General features: G+C 44.4%; 1 protein-coding gene across 3 annotated transcripts in view; it reads left to right on the top strand.

Moving 5' to 3' along the window:
* The first annotated feature begins 5864 nt into the window (after positions 1–5864).
* Positions 5865–17918, top strand: part of LOC138287233 (CD5 antigen-like) — a 279649-nt gene continuing 267595 nt past the window's right edge. For all 3 annotated transcript variants that reach the window (XM_069227587.1, XM_069227586.1, XM_069227585.1), the window contains exon 1: positions 5865–6012. The gene's annotated coding sequence lies outside the window, so the exon portion shown is untranslated. The remainder of the gene's footprint in view (positions 6013–17918) is intronic.

The raw sequence follows: 17918 nt of genomic DNA, 5'->3' as shown, positions 1-17918 counted from the left end.
GCTGTGGTCTGGGCACTGAAGAAGCTTAGAGCATACCTGTTTGGGACTCACTTCTGGGTTCAGACAGACCACAGGCCCCGCAGATGGCTCATGCAGATGAGGGGCGAAAATCCTAAACTCTTTTAGGTGGTTCATTTCCCTACAGGGGATGGACTTCACGGTGGAGTATCGTCTGGGGATTGACCACGCCAATGCTGATGGTCTCTCCAGATACTTCCGCCTTAGCGATGAGAGCTCCCAGGAGGATGGGTAGCTCTCCCCACTTTCAGCTGGGGGGGGACACATGTTAGACCTGACAGCCTTAGGGTGGTCACCCCTCCACTTTTTGAACACTGTTTTTGCTGGTTTTAGGACTCTGCGCACTTTCCCACTGCTAACCAGTGCTAAAGTGCATATGCTCTCTTCCTTCAAACATGGTAACATTGGTTCATACCCAATTGGCTTATTTAATTTACTTGTAAATCCCTAGTCTAGTGCACTACATGTGCCATGGCCTGTAAATTAAATGCTACTAGTGGGCTGCAGCACTGGTGTGCCACCCACATAAGTAGCCCCCTAACCATGCCTCAGGCCTGCCATTGCAGGGCCTGTGTGTGCAGTTTCACTGCCAATTCGAATTGGTATTTAAAAGTACTTGCCAAGCCTAAAACACCCCTTTTTCTACATATAAGTCACCTATAAGGTGGGCCCTAGGTAACCTCTATGGCAGGGTGCTGTGTAGGCAAAAGGCAGGACATGTACCTGTGTAGTTTACATGTCCTGGTAGTGTAAAACTCTTAAATTCGTTTTTACACTGCTGTGAGGCCTGCTCCTTCTATAGGCTAACATTAGGGCTACCCTCATATACTGTTTGAGTGGTAGATTCTAATCTGAAAGGAGTAGACAGGTCATATTTAGTATGGACAGAATGGTAATACAAACTCCTGCTGACTGGTGAAGTTGGATTTAATATTACCATTTTAGAAATGCCACTTTTAGAAAGTGAGCATTTCTCTGCACTTAAATCCTTCTGTGCCGTACAATCCAGGTCTGGCTAGGTTTAGTTGACAGATCCTTTGTGCATTCACTCAGACAAACCCCAAACACAGGGTGCTCAGTCACACTTGCACACATCTGCATTTTGAATGGGTCTTCCTGGGATGGGAGGGTGGAGGGCCTGACACTTACATGTCAAAGGACAGTAGCCTGCCCTCACACAAGGGACTGCCACACCCCCTACTGGGACCCTGGCAGACAGGATGGAACTGAAAGGGGACCTTGTGCACTTCTAAGCCACTCTTTGAAGTCTCCCCCCACTTCAAAGTCACATTTGGGTATTTAAACAGGGCCTCTGCCCCTACCAAATCAGACACTACCTGGGAAGGAAACTCTGGACCAGAACCTGCAACCTGCCAAGAAGAACTGCCTGGCTGCCCAAAGGACTCACCTGACTGCTTTCTGTGAAGGACTGCTGCCTTGCTGCTCTCTTGCTGTGCTGAAGGAGTGCTCTCCAAGGGCTTGGATAGAGCTTGCCTCCTGTTCCCTGAAGTCCCAGGACCAAAAGACTTCTCTCCTGCAGCTGAAATCCCTGTGCGGCGAAAATTAGATGCACCGCCTGCCAAAAATGAAGCACAGCCTGCTCGTGGTGAAAAATTCACTGCACGCCGAGACCAGAAAGACGCAGCCCGACTTTGCGACGGAAGATCGACGCAGCGCCAGCCACGCGACTGGAACATCGACGCACGGCCCTTCTGGATTGAAGCAAGCCGACCCAGAACGACGCAGCCCAACTTCCTGAGAGGAATCGACGCAGCCCCTGTATTTTGTGTATTACTTACCTCCTAAGGGAGTGTAGCCTCTATAGCATTTTTGGTATTTGTTTCACCAAAATAAAGTACCTTTATTTTTGTAACACTGAGTGTATTCTTTGATGTGTGTAAGTACTAAGCATCTCTCCTAGATAAGCCTTGGCTGCTCATCCACAGCTACCTCTAGAGAGCCTGGCTTCTAGACACTCACTGCACCACACTAATAAGGGGATACCTGGACCTGACATAAGGTGTAAGTAACATAGGTACCCACCATACATCTGGCCAGCTTCCTACAGTTCTTTTGATACTATCTTGGCCTATGATTATACGCCTATCGCGCCATGTGTATTCTTGCGGGGGTCTGTCATGTTATGCTCCTACATGATAATGTGGTGGCCGTTATGATCATATGTTTTACCCTGATATGTGCACTTTTATGATAATGACAACCTGCTTACCATTTATGTTGTAGGACAACCAGTAACCTATATGTCTACCTGACCTATGTGTTTTATTATGACTACTGCTTACTTCTGCAAAGTACTAGTAACCTGAGGGATGTTCTGCTTGAGTAGCATGGTACTACTGATACATGTTGTGCTTGGTCTAATGATGTTTTGTGCAATACAGTTTATTTTTATATAACATGATGTTGTGTTTCCTTTGTGGTGGGGATAGTGCATCACGTGTGTTGTGTGTGTTGTGCAATCGCTTTACACATTGTCTCCGGGTTAGGCCTGACAACTCATGCCAAGCTACCAAGGGGGTGAGCAGGGGTTATCCTGGGTGTGTGACCCCCTCACCCTGACTAGAGTGGGTGGGTTCTGCCTGGCTTAGGTGCATGCCCTAGCCAACCAGAAACCCCATTTCTAACACAGTACAGTTTCCTCTCTGCTGCTCCAGTGGCGTGGGACTCCTCTCCAGGTGTACTTATTGGCTTCACCGCAACTTAATGTGCCTGCTGCCAGTGGGTTACCTGTGGTGGCTGCAACTGCTTCTTCTGACTCTCCCAACTGCTGAGGGCCAGCCAGACTCCTCTCCAAGGGTCGAGTCCCTTGGACCTTGCTGGTCCTCTTCACCCATGCAACTCTTCTTTTGCTCTGACTTGCATTTGCCAAGGCTTGTTGGTGGTCCTCCTGACCACTGACCGACGGCAACCTGCCAACTGACGTGGGACATCACCTGCCTATCCCCAAGGACTTCTCTGCAGCTCCTGGGCTCCACAGCTGTTCTTCTTCCTCCCCTGTCAACCCCAATCTTCATCCACAGAAGGGTGGGTAGTGGCTCCTGCCCTGTCTGGACACTCCATCATGGACTGGACTCTGTCCTCTTCTTTTACAGGTCCTCTTCTTCTAGAATCCACCTTTGGGTTCCTTTGATCTGGTCCTGTTCTTGCAAAGTTCCTTTTCTAAGCCCTCTTGTTACTCCTTGGAAAGAACAGGTACTTACCGCTGCTCTCTTGGTCTATGGGGGTAACATAGGTACTCACCTCTTGTGGTCCCGAGTTCTCCCAGCTCCCCTCTAATGACTCCATAGCCTTGGGTGGGGGACTTCACTTCAGATTCCACTATTTTAGTATATGGTTTGGCCCTCCCCGGGCCCTAAACATTTTCTATAGTTTTTGCCAGTGCTTGTTGTGAATTTCTATGGTTTTGTACGAGTAAATTCAGAACCTAACTATAACATCCATGTAACTTTTGTTTTTTTCAGTGAGTTTCTAAGGTTTTTTTAATTCTATTTCCTAAATGTAACGTCCCTGTAACCTTTAGTTTTTCAGTAAATTTCTAAGTTTTTTATTCTATTTCCTCACTTTAACCTTTGTTTTTTTCAGTGAATTTCTATGTTTTTTTTAACGAATAGTAATTTTAATTACTATACGTTAATTCAACTACCACAGCGCACGGCCTTCGGCCATGCGCAGCTGCAGTTAGGCCAGGCCCTGAGGCCAACCCCCTATAAGCATTCAACCGTGCATGTCCTTCACCCATGCGCAGAGGAGGTTGCCCACAAGACCTGGTCTGCAGCCAGACCCTGCGGCCATCACTCCCCAACCACCCAAACCCATGCTGTGCACAGCCCTTTCTCTGTGGTGGCAGGAGTTAGCTGCATCTTCTGTGGGTGTGAGAATAGATGTGAGAGGGTGTATCTGGGGGTGAGAGTGGCTGTCCGATTATCGGTCTGGGTGTGAGAGTGCGTACATCATTGTTTTAGTGAGTGTGTCAGCCTGTGCGTGGGTCTCTGAGTGGCTTCAAGAGGGTCTCAGTTGGTCTGTGAGTTGGTGTGTGAGTGTCTGAGTGGGTCTGTGAGTGGGTGCGTAAGTGTGTAAGTGGGTGTGTGAGAAATTGATTGAAAGAGAGACAGAAAGAGAGAAAGTGAGAGAGGAAGAGTTTTGTTTTAGGTTTTAATCTCATATACTTAGAATGAGATATTTTTGTTAGATTTAGCAACAAACAGTATCTAATATATTTTGTATTTTTTTCATTTAAAAAAAAAAAAGGAAAATGAGCCCAGCTCGACTCGAACCCCCATAGCTCAGTGGGAAGGTCTTTGACCTTCCCACTGAGCTATAAGGGTGTTTGACATGTATTAAAAGTAGGGATTGCAGGTGGAGCTCTTAAGGGATCTTCCATGGCCCCCTTTTTTTTTTTAATTGAATTTTTTTTTTAAATGTTATTATAAAGCCCTTTACGGGCTATGTGGGACCATGAGGGGTCCCTACTTTTTTTTTTTATACAAAGCCCTTACGGGCTACCTGGCTTCCCCCGCAGTGCCAATGCTTCAGCAATTACGGAGCTGCTTTGACAGAAGCTACTGGAGGACGAATTTAAGTGTAAGGAAGGGGGCAGGGTCTGATCTTCGACTTAGGCACCTTGACGCCTGGAGGTAGAACTTTGTATGTGTTGCAATAGAAATCCTACATGGTCCTCCTACAATTACAGCTGGCTGAACATGCCCAAAGTGGTCTGCATCGTTGTTTTGTGAAGTCTCAATAAAAGGTAAGAAGGGCTATGCTAAATAAGAATCTCGTTGAATGAATAGTTCTGAACACCAAATACGAGTATCCTGAACACCAGTGAATAAACCTACAGGCTGCTTCAAGTGAAAGAGGACCAGTATGGGAACAGAGTTTATTTGTTCTACATGTATCTGCGTGTGTTTGCTTCTGTTAGTCTGTTCATGCCTATTAGTGTGTGTTTCTAGAAGCATGTAAATAATTATCTATGCTCTGTTGAGTATGTGTGGGTCTCTTTTTCTCTTACTCTGTTTGTGACTATTTTTGTCAGTGTTAATGTTAATTTGTGCCAATGCATAACTATGTGTGAGCATGAGTGTGAGCCCATGTGCCCAGGTCTGTGTGTGCTTGCTTCTGTGGATCTACTTGTGTCAGTATTTCACTCTATGTGCAAGCACGAGTGTGAGCCCATGTGCCCAGGTCTGTGTGTGCTTGCTTCTGTGAATCTACTTGTGTCAGTATTTCACTCTATGTGCGAGAACGAGTGTGAGCCTGTGTGCCCAGGTGTGTGTGTGCTTGCTTCTGTGAATCTACTGTCAGTATTTCACTCTGTATTTATGTGTGAGTATGAGTGTGAGCCCGTGTGCCCAGGTCTGCGTGTGCTTGCTTCTGTGAATCTACTTGTGTCAGTATTTCACTCTATATTTATGTGAGAGCAGGAGTGTGAGTCTGTGTGCCCAGGTCTGCTTGTCCTTGCTTCTGTGAATCTACTGTCAGTATTTCACTCTATATTTATGTGTGAGCACGAGTGTGAGCCTGTGTGCCCAGGTCTGTGTGTGCTTGCTTCTGTGAATCTACTTGTGTCAGTATTTCACTCTATATTTATGTGTCAGTTTTGCTTCTGGTCGCTGCATCTGCCTGTATTTCTGTTTGGGTTTGCTTCTGTTTATATTTAGTTTTATGTACAGTCAGAAAGCATGTAACTTGCATTTTCTCAGGTAGAAGAGGTGGTAAAAGGTGGGTGGAGAGTGGGTGGAGAGTAGGTGGAGAGTAGGTGGAGTCTACTGCAAACCAGACTATACATAATCAGTTGCCTTGCTTTTCTCTTTTCAGAGCTACAAGTCAATGATTAGAAGTGTTTTGTTCATCACCATTCTAACTGAATAAATATTCTATTTGAAAGCTACAGAGAAAAAACTTTCAAAACAGGATCTACGCCAGCAGACAAGACAATCAGCTCTGTCCCGGACGTGTCTGTGAATCCAGACAGTAAGTAAACTTTATTTCACTACCTGAGGAGACAGCTGAGTTAAAGACTGTGAACTCCAGGCAGTTTGTGTATTTCATCCTCTGTAGTGGGGAATCTCTGATTTGATTTACTCAAGAAATAGAGGTGAGGTCAAAAGTCCTAGTCCTCCTCAATCACAAACTCCCTAAGATTGTCCACCCTGCGGACTATGTTCTGAATCAGACCTTGAAATTATGAGTTTATTTTACATGATTTTTGTAACATTTGTTTTTCTCGTGGGACTACATAGGTGGAAGATTACATGAAGGACATCTGCAGTATGTTTGTGATCCTAAGGCACCGCTGTTGTGCTATGCAATCAAACACAGAATCTAAGTTATTTACTTTATTTGTTGTGAATGTTATAGTTAGCTCAGAGGTTACATTCAAAAGGCAATTTTGTTTGTTCTCTTAATAACGTTGGTACTGTTTTTCGTATTCCCAAAATGTGCATCCACTTTGAGATTTTCATAGCACGTTTCATGTTACAGCTGCTATTAGTCAACTCGGTGGACAAGCAGAAAGCTGGAGAAAAATGAAAAAGTCATAACAAAAATACTAGAGTGTTCGAGGGTCTAACAAAGAAAACTATTTCTTTCAGAGCAGGGTGATAGCCAGAGGGAAAACTGATTTTCTTAAGAAATGGGAAAAGGTATGGGATACTTTTTTTAATGTGACAGATTACTCAGGGAGAGTGGTTCCCCCTTTCTTAACACCCAAAGTCCCTGAAGAAGGGCCCTGCAGTACCTTCTTTGTGCTCCCAGAGCCAAAAGCAAAAAGCAAAAGGGACGGGGTTAACCTACCTCGATCCCCAGGCCTTGTAGAGTCCCCCAAGGGACTGTGGGGGTCATTACGACTCCCGCCGGACGCGGTGACCGCGCGCCTGGCGGGAGCCGCCAAAATACCGTACCGCGGTCGCAAGACCGCGGCGGGTATTTTGAGTTTTCCCCTGGGCTGGCGGGCGGCCGCCAAAAGGCCGCCCGCCAGCCCAGGGGAAAACGACCTTCCCACGATGAAGCCGGCTCGTAATCGAGCCGGCGGAGTGGGAAGGTGCGACGGGTGCAGTAGCACCCGTCACGTATTTCACTGTCTGCAATGCAGACAGTGAAATACTGAGCGAGGCCCTCTTACGGGGGCCCCTGCAGTGCCCATGCCATTGGCATGGGCACTGCAGGGGCCCCCAGGGGCCCCGCGACACCCCCTACCGCCATCCTGTTCCTGGCGGGCGAACCGCCAGGAACAGGATGGCGGTAGGGGGTGTCAGAATCCCCTCGGCGGCGCAGCAAGCTGCACCGCCTTGGAGGATTCAATGGGGCAGCGGGAAACTGGCGGGAGACCGCCAGTTTCCCTCTTCTGACCGCGGCCAAAGCGCCGCGGTCCGAATGCCCTGCGGGGCACCGCCAGGCTGTCGGCGGTGCTCCCGCCGACCGCGGGCCTGGCGGTCATAGACCGCCAGGCTCGTAATGAGGGCCTGTGTCAGCAAAAAAGTAATAATTAAAAATATACTTCTATTGCTACATTTGCTGATCCTATACCGGCTGGTAGAACCCGGAGAGTTGACAGGTTTTATGAATTGTGGATAAAAAAAGTAGAAACAAGTATTTAGGGTGCTGTTGAAGTGCTTGGCCAACAGCCCTACATGGGCACTGGCCTTACATGGTTGGTGGGGGATGGCCACCTTTGCAATTTGGGATACTGGGACTGGCAACAGGGCAAGTTCAATGGTCAACTTATGTTGTAACAAGATTGTGGCTGTGTGCATTAGGGGTTGGCTGTCCATGAACTGTTAAAAGCTGCTCTGGCCAGACATCAAACTCTACAGTCAATCCCTTGTGCCGGAAGACAGGTTGTGTGGAGTGTGGAGTGCAGAGCCTGGCCTGAGGCCAAACCATGTGGCCAAGCAAAGATCTTAACCTTGCACAATAGGCTTGGCCACCAATATAGGGTGGGTTACAGGGTACAGCCTGAGCTTTTCAGCCAACCGCCACTGCCCAAAGCCAAACGCAATACACTGTGGGGATGTGCTGCCCCCCACAGGTTGGGTGCCCACAGGAAGACAGGCACAGGGCTTGGCCAGAGGACAGGTCCTGCATCCAACCTCCCACTGCGTATGGCAAAAGGATGTGCATAGAAGGTGGTTGGGAGCCCATCAAGGTTGGGCACAGGTTGAACAAGAGGGTTGGGCACATGGTTGACTTTGATTATGATAAATAAGCACATTTATGCACTAAAAAACAAGTGTTAATATAAATTTATAATTAGTATAATTAGGTATGTTGAATTAAATCTTAACATATATAAAAATAGTCAATCTCTGAAAAAAGGAAACGTTAAAGTGACGTTATAGACAGGAGTTGAAATCAGATGAGAACTAACATTTAGAAAACAAGTAACTACTGTTGTTCACCAGTAAAGGTTTTGTGAACTAACTATAAGATGCACCTCCATCAACCTTATATATTACACCACTCATGACATAATTGATGATATCACTGATATCTCAAATTACATAATTGATGAAATTACTAATGACATCATCCAGTCTCTGTGACAGTGTCCTTAGCTGAAAATTCAACAAGCTACATTTTTCTATTGTGTATCAAGTGATAATTATTCTTGACCACATGCTGGCCACATACAATATCTGTAAAGTCATCCACATTTGGTGGATGTTACCCTCTTTTCACAGGCATTCATTTACTTAGAAAACAAAATGCCTTGATAGACTGTACTGGGTTCACACCCATTTTAAACATCGAACACAATGCAAAAAGAGGTTGTAGTCCATTCACCTTAACAGGATCAACCTCTTAAAGGCTTCATATTACCTAAAATTTTAAGTTAAAAGGTTGACACGTATGGGGGAGTGGTTACAACATTGAGGGAAGATGGTGCACAGTGAGTTTTTTCCAGCTGATGAAGATTGGAACCAACACTTTTCCATAGTTTATCCAGCGTAGCAGGCAGGATCAGGTGGCAGCAGGTAAAAGGAGTCACCGGGACTGCTGGAATCACCTTGGGGAAAAAAGTAATATTCTGCTGCTGGCATGTTGCTTGGAACATATTCAGCAACAGTTGATGACAAAGATTGTATGCCGGGCTGTGATGAGTGGGATTGCTGAGACAGCCCCAAAGGAAACAGACTGAGATCCTCCTGGCCACTGGATGCACTAAACAAACTGAGCCCAACACGCCTCAACTGATAACAGCAGCCCTCTCACGGGCCCTTCAGTTCCCATTTGGGAGTGAAGGAACACAGAGGCAGTGCCTAATCCTGAAAGCCTCCTGTGAAGTCTGTTGAAACAAAAACCAGGTGAAAGTATATCGTTCCAAAAGGGAACTTCTGGAAAGCTGTTGAAAATGCCATTAGCACACATAGTGAGGCAAAGACAGAGAAACTGGTAAAGATCAAGGAGGGACCCAGCACTCAGGTGGTCCCAGGTGGGTCTCTCTGTACACCTCTTCACTTTCTCAGTCATTTATACCATAAGGAGCAGTAACCATGCCACCATCACAGCAGTTCCAGTGTGAGATGTATGCAGACTCCCCCCCAGTGAGAGAACACTCATGATTATCCAATAAGGGTCAAACAACTAAACAAAGCAACAAATTGGAAAATAATGCATTCTGGGGTGGAGAAACATGCAAGATGCAGAAATGGGAGGGAACTCCAAACAAGTGGACAGTTAGGGACAAGATCCTCACTCAAGGAATTGCTGGTGGCGATTATGGGAACCAGATCAGCCCTGGTGAATAAAATTTGCAAGGTGATGTTGGGCATTTACTAGCTTCGGACAGATGTTGGGAAAAGTGCAGCTAGATTCTACAAGGTGAGCACAATCAACAATCACACTGAATCAATCAATCAAACAAGCACAGCAAATTATCCATGAGGGTCTCAAGGCACTGAAATAGCAAGGATAATACAGGAGCAAGAGCGAAGCAGCAGCATGGAGAGAGCTGGGCTTGGGACCTGCTCAATGGGGTTGTGCTGCGGCCTCCATTAAGTTGGTCATGGGAGGAGGAGGGGTGCTGGGAGGCAGTGGTTGGGGCTAGGCAGGAAGTGGGAAATAACAGGTGGCATGCAGAAGCATCAAGGGAAAAGCAAGAAGAAAACAGTGAAAATGAGGTGAAAGCAAGGAGAAGACACAGAAAATGGTGGAAGGAGCAAACAGAAGACACACAAAAACATTAGGGAAAAAAGCAAGGAGATGGAAAGCAAAAAATGAGGAATAAAGCAAGGATAAAGCAGTGAAAATGAGGGACAAGCAAGGGGAAGGCACACAAAAAACAGGGGAAAAAGCAAGATGAAGGCACACAAAAAACAGGGCAAAAATAGGGCAAGGCACACAAAAATGGGGGGAAAGACAAGGAGAAAGCAGTGAAAACAAGGGAAAAGCAAGAAGGAGACACACAAGAAACTGGAAGGAAAGCAAGAAGAAAGCAATCAATCAATCAAGGATTTATAAAGCTCGGCAAATCTCCCATGAGAGTCTCAAGGAGCTGAAGAAACAAAGAGAAGACAGGAGTAGGAGCGATGCAGCAGCATGGGGAGAGCTGGGTCAGGGATCTGCTCAATGGGGTCACGCTGAATCCATCAGAATGGTGCTGAAGTTAGTACAAATACTTCAGAAGACCACCCGTCACCTCCATGCCAGGGTGGAAGATGTGGAGGAGTGATTCCACCACAACAACATACTGATTGTGGGCTTTACAGAAAAGATGGGGCAACAACAGTACCAAACTCTGTCTAGAACATTGTACAAACTATACTGAAACCAGAAGACCTATCCTCACACTTCATAATAAAATGAGCTCACTGAGGGGCAAGTGCAGCGCTGAGACATGAGATGGGATCACGGCCCATTATAGCATGTATCATGAACTTCTGAGTCAGGGCGCAAACATAGGGTTGGCTTACCTATGCGATCTACTACAATTCGAGAACCATTCCATTATAAACTTTCTGGATTATACTCAGGAAGTACAGGAAGATCCTCTGATAAGGTAAAGCCCAACCTACAGTATATGATGATCCCCCCCAAACTTAAACTTCTGTCAGAAGGAAAATGCTGGTCCTTCGGCACACCTGAAGAGTCTTTGGAATGGTTAAAGGTATGGTGCCCATTGGAATACAGGCAACAAGGTGACTGGCTGTTACCACTGAAGGGATGGGATTGAGAAGAAACATCCCCCACAGAGACTGTGACAGTGGGGAGAACCATCAAGTCTCCGAACAAGATCCACAGTAGGTCCAAGGAGATAACTTGCAGGATTGTGCTTGAAGCATAGTTAAAAGAGTAAAACTACTACAGATACGGCCATGAGCAGGAGTCACATCATTGAGACACACCCTATGGAGCCTGCTGCATTCTTGGCATCTAGACATGAGACATTGAGGAAGGAATGTAAAGAGGTATGATGTCAATATGGGGATTAGCTTTTTCAGAAGGTGTAGTTTAATGGAGGATGCTCTTGTTAATTTGGTGGTGTGGTGTGTTAGGTTGAGGTCTGGATCTATGAGAAAGATCCTAGCCCAGATGGGAACGCGGTCAGTGTTTACTTAAGCGGTGACTCTTCCTTCTTTTAATATGACCCTTACACACTCTAATAGTCTCATGCTTCTTCATCGGGTCCTCCCTGGACCCTAAAAGCCAGGATGGGCTCAACCATATTCCAAGGAGCGCTTTTGATACTAGTTCTACTGGGAAAACAATAAAAATAGCTCAAACAGACCAAGGTATCCCCTTATTTGTGGTCTGAGAGTGTATGGTTTAAAAAATCAATAAATGGGGTACTTAGGATATAATGATCCATCCTATAACCCTAAAATGATTGCTGGCTTGCTTCAGCACCTATACTATGGCCTATCAGGTCCAGGGCTTTCTTCAGGATGTAAGGATATTCAATGCCCGGTGTAGTGTACATTCAGTAATTAGTGGCCTGTATATAAAGCATGCAGTCCTAAAATCACATGCAAGGTAAGTTTAAATCACTCGCCTCAGTATGGCATCATTGTTTCTGTAACAGAAATAACAAAGCATGAAATAACTTTAATATACAGCTTTCGTATTATGTGGAAATCACCATGTGGAAAAGGAAAACATAAGGTAGACATTGTCTACTCTAAGGGCACTGTTTGATGATATTTGTCATCACATGGCTGGTGCCAAGACATGAGCAATTCACAAAGATGTGTCATGCTGTACTCAGCAGTATTACGATGAAAGAATAGCAGCTGGTATTTCACACTGTGCGTTGCATATTCTAGATTACACACGTATTTCGTGTTCATTCATAGTTATGCATTAAATACAATCCATGCTTAGGTAATGTACTGACAAGTGGAGTAAACACACAAACGAGGAAAAAGCATCAGCGTTCACACTCTCACTTACCCCAGTTGGGATAGTGGTCCTGCTACTCGAGAGCAGGGAACCATGTCCCTGTAGTCACACACTGCCAAGGGATTTCATAAATACCCTCATAAAATAAAAATTAAAGAAAAAAAAGGTTTTCCTTACAGAGAGATGGGTAATACTAAAAACAAAGCTGACATTGGCGTGTTATTGATGAAATCCTTGGGGACAAGATCCCCTGGCCACGTCCTCAAGGATAGCATGCCTTTCACAAAAAAATATGCGACATAAATGTATCAGTATATTAAACTGTGCTGGAAACTTAGAATTAAAATATAACAACAAATATTTCAAGAAAAAAGTTTTGAGGAAGAAGGACAAAAAGGGGGAAAACAAAAAGAAAGAACAAACTTGTTTGAGACTGCAAATCTCAGCACTGTTGTAATACGAGTCATGAGTAATTGCTTGAAGCATGACCATGTTTTATCAGAAAGACAGGTGATGTCCTGTTTACAGCAAATTGTGTAATTTACAGACACAGAAGTTATTTTTTCTGGTCTATATTATGCTGGATTTTGGTCCTCAGAAGGGATCTCTTGAGGGATGACTATAAAAATATCTTGAAAGGCGAAACCTATTGCCCTTGAAAAACTAGCGTATTAGTTCACTCAACGCTTGAATAAACCATACACGGGGACCTAATGATGCGCTTCTTAGGTATCAGGTGGGAAGAATAAGGTCATGGTAAAGCTGTTACAGTGTTTAATGCGAGGAATTAAGGTAGTTCCATGGGATCTCCTCATTGAGGCCGAAGCTGTGCTTTTTTTTTCTATAAATTCAACGTTGTTCTTTTTCCAAGAGGGGCTTTATGTTCCCTTACAGGTTTGAAATGTTCTCTATGATCGTCCAAGACATTTCATTATTGGTATGCATCTTCTCCAAGAAATGGGCTGTAAGTCTAGTAGAGGCCTTTGAACAGCAGATAATGCTCCTGTGCTCTCCAATCCTGATTTTCACTTTTCATGTCATCAGACGTTTGTACCTTAGGTTGCACAGACATTCAATCAGGTAGACCACATTTTCAGAATTGTAGTTTGTGTGTGTACGCTGTTCCCATGGGGTGGGGAGGCCCAGGTCTAGAGTTTTGGAATGTTTCTTAAGTGGGCACACTGCACATTGGCCACAAGGAAAGTGGCCCATTACTGGTGGGAGGTTCCATAAGGTATTAGGGCAAGAGATATTCCACTTGTTGTATTATTTACTAAGGGAGACTACATTCAACAAAGTGGACAGATTGAGACTGGCAGAAGCTGCATAGCTGGGACATCCTGGAACATCTTATGAGAGCCATTATGAGCCTTTACAGCAAGACGTGGGTGACAGCGAAAATATTGGATAATAATAATAACAAATGATTCCTATAAAGATTTTAGACACGACTACAGCACGAACCGCTGGATGGAATTACACCAAATTTAGCAAACAACTAGCTCTCAGTCCAGAAAGTGTGCTTTTTGTGATTATTTATATGCCTGGGTGCAAAACTCCTCTCTGCTGGCAGAGTTTGTGGAATTCGGGGACTTGGCACTACGAGAAGTTGCACAGAATTCCGGTGCGAGGCAGAGATATATTTTTTTTGTTCATACGCAAAAGATTTGTTTTTGCCGCTCGCTCGTGACAATATATTCTCAGGCTGCTCGCGAGCTCACACATGATTTGCAAGTGCGAATGCACCTCAAGTATATTTTCTACTTTAGAAGCAGCTAAAAATACAAAAAAAATAGATTTTTGAGTGGATTTTCTTCTCCAAAGGACCATTTATGTTATGTTTTTAGTGTGAGAATGCTTTTTTAAAACTTTTTTTCCAACAAGAAGGAAGTGTCCCACAGCAGCCTACTCCCAGCAGGCTCCTTTCACTTCTTTTTCCACTTCCTGGTCACTTTTTATTTGGATTTCGAGGTGGGAGGATCACTCTCTTTGACTCCTGGATATATATGTTTGGATTTAAGGACTTTGCTTTTGTGCTATCACACAAGTAATTTCAAAACTATTGTATAAGGGTATTTCTTTGTACTTTAGTTTGATAATTACATTTCATTTTATTGGGTGGCCTTGACTTAAAGTAGTGGCCTAGTTAATATTATTTTGTTTTTGCATTTCATTGATTTTTCATCTTTTGTAAAGGAAAATTGTTACACAACTCAGTCTGTACCTTTTCTCCATGTTTGTTACATTTGCAATATTCATTTATTTTACTATGTGGTCTAGACTTCCAACAGGCCATCTAGCCAGTACGCCCAGTATTAATCATCAGTGTATGAACCAAATGTTTCAGTGGGATACAGCTTTAAAAATTCACTTAGGTCTGGGATGTCATTGGATTAAATTAAAAATGTTGGCTATTGTTTGAAATTCATTTATTTCTGCAAAAAGTGTATATGTGGGGTAATATTTGAAGGCATAGGAGGATTTTTTTGCTGTAAAAATATTGTAGCTAAGTTGATATTCTTCAGTGTTTCCACCCTGCCTCCTTTTTCTGGTCATTGTGTGCGCGTGTGTGTGTGTTTGTCTGTCATCAGTCACCCTTTGTTTGTTTTCCATGCCATGTGGCCAGGGGCCATTATGGGTAGTCTAAGTCCAAAGACCTGAATGTGTTCCTTGGTTCCCATGAATGCCTTGCTCGCTGTTATTGTTTGAAAATGTGGCTGGCAGCCAATGTGTGCATGCAGCCAGTGTTTTTTTGCCATAGGCTTGCATGTGTTCTTTGTTCTCCATGCTTCCTTGCTCGCTATTGTTGCTTGACTATGTGGCTGGCAGCCATCATTTGCTTACAGCCAGTGTGTTTTTGCCATAGCTTGGATGTGTTCTTTGTTCCCCATGCCTCATTGCTTTCTGTTGTTGTTTGACCATGTGGCTGGCAACCATTTTGTGCATCCAGCCAGCGTGTTTTTGCCATAGGCATGCATGTGTTCTTTGTTTCCCATGCCTCCTTACTTGCCGTTGTTGTTCGACCATGTGGCCGGTAGCCCTTTTGTCATCCAGCCAGTGTTTTTTTAGCCATAGGCATATATGTGTTTTTTGTTCTCCATGCCTCCCTGCTCGCTGTTGCTGTTTGACCATGTGGCTGGTGGCCATTTTGTGTATCCAGCCAGTATTCATTTGCCATAGTCTTGCATATGTTCTTTGTTCCCTATGTCTTCTTGCTCATTGTTGTTGTTTGACCACATGGCAGGCAGCCATTTTGGCGCATCCATCCAGTGTGCTTTTGCCATGGGCTTGCTTGTGTTCTTTGCTCTCTATGCCTCTTTGCTTACTGTTGTTGTTTCACCACATGGCTGACGGCCATTTTGTGCATCCAGCCAGTGTGCCTGTGCCATAGGCTTGCATGTGTTCTTTGTTCCATATGCCTCCTAGCTCGTTGTTGTTGTTTGACTATGTGGCTGGCAGCCATTTTGAGCGTCCAGTTAGTGAGTTTTGCCATAGGCTTGCACGTGTTCTTTGTTCTCCATGCCTCCTTGATCTCTGTTGTTGTTTGGCCATGTGGCTGGCAGGCATTTTGTGCATCCAGCCAGTGTGCCTTTGCTGTAGGCTTGCAAGGATGGATGTGATATCAGTTGAATAAGTATTGAGGATCATTGTAGTATTTGTATATTAAGAATATGATTTTGATCAACAGTGCTTATATTATAATATGTTGTTTTTGCATTTTTTTATTTTGCACCACCTTTTCTCACAATAGGTTTGTTTCTTCCCATCCTTCCATACAAACATCGGCAATTATTGATCCTTTTTCAATTTATTATTTTATTTTAATTTTAAATTCATTTTTAAATTGTTTATTTTTTTATTTTTTATTTTAGTATTTGTTATTTCAATTTTCTTAAATTTTTAATATAGATTTTTTTTAAATGTAATTACATTTTTCTATTTTTTAACATATTTATTCATTTATTTTTTTGCATTTCTCCTGGATCGATTCATCCACCATAGGCACACAGGTATAATTCAATTTCCTCCTGGACACCCTGGCTGTGGTGCACTGCAGACATATCAACATCATTCTTTTTTTTAATGATTATTCCATTTACCCATGCACCTCTCTGACTACCACAGGTGTCTTCTTTAGAATAGATGGACATAGAGCTAAGAGCTATATCTGTATGTTGTGTTGCCTGATTTGAAGTGAAGTTTCATGGTATGGTGGGGTGGTTTGACTTGACAATGTTTGGATAAATTGTTATTTATGATGTAAGGAACCAACCACACTAATATTGTCTTTGTCTAGACTATTTCAACCTACAACAATAGTATGTTTCACTAACTACATGTTTTTTTACCTTGGTGCTTTGATGTGTACAAGAGAAGAAGAGACATCACAAGCAGTACTGCCAAACAAAAGGCCTGTACAGTTACTTCAGTCCTCCACTCTCTTCCGCTTGTGCAGCTTAGTGTCACTGGAAACTGAAGGCTTTAAGATGGCCCCCAAGAAAGTTGCTTCCAAGACAGCGAGAAGAAGCAGCTCTCCAACAGTGGCATGCAAACCACAACCTTTTTCAGAAGATGTGTGCCTGCCACATTGGCCTCCATGGAGGAACCTGGGTGCAGCACTCCCCCATCAACAACACCTCCCCAGCCTAATCCCAAGACCATGTCTGTCAGTGATGCAGCCACTGAAATAATGGCGACGCCAACGAGCAGTGACGTTGAATTGGATTTGTCCTTTTCACAAAGTAGCACCCAATTGTTTCAGAAAACTGAGCAGAGTGGACAGCAGCTTCAGCCAGCAACAGTAGATCTTCCTGATGTTGGAGCAGAACAGGAGGTCAACTTTCCTGCTGAGCTAGATCCTCCTTTTTTAGAATCGTTGGCTCCCAAATCTCTAGCAAGGAAAAGGAAGGGTACTACTCCACCATCTTTTCCAAGCACCACTTCTGATGATAATGATAGGGACATGGAGTAGACCCAGGCAGAGTCTGGGAAAAACCAGGAGAGACAAGGGAAAAGAAAAGTTCCTGAAAGCCTTACAATAATAAAAGGGGATGATGAGGAGGAATATGATGACGAGCCAGTCACTGTGGAAGCTGGCACAGAGGAGCCCGACATTACTATCCAAACCATTCCTAGGGATGTGGCACAGGTAGTACCGCCTGCTCCCATATTTGTAAGGCCCCAGCAGAGACCTGCATCAAATCCTGCCCCCTTTTTCTGGTCATTCTGTGTGCGTGTGTGTGTGTTTGTCATCAGTCACCCTTTGTTTGTTCTCCATGCCATGTGGCCAGGGGCCTTTATGGGTAGTCTAAGTCCAAAGGCCTGAATGTGTTCCTTGGTTCCCATGCTGCCTTGCTCGCCGTTATTGTTTGACAATGTGGCTGGCAGCCAATGTGTGCATGCAGTCAGTGTTTTTTTTGCCATAGGCTTGCATGTGTTCTTTGTTCTCCATGCCTCCTTGCTCGCTATTGTTGCTTGACAATGTGGCTGGCAGCCATTTTTTGCTTACAGCCAGTGTGTTTTTGCCATAGACCTGGATG

Source organism: Pleurodeles waltl, chromosome 4_1 (genome assembly GCF_031143425.1).
Source record: "Pleurodeles waltl isolate 20211129_DDA chromosome 4_1, aPleWal1.hap1.20221129, whole genome shotgun sequence".
In the NCBI taxonomy this organism is placed as follows: domain Eukaryota; kingdom Metazoa; phylum Chordata; class Amphibia; order Caudata; family Salamandridae; genus Pleurodeles; species Pleurodeles waltl.
The sequence above is the reverse complement of the archived record's forward strand: the minus strand, read 5'-3'. Positions and strand labels throughout refer to the sequence as shown.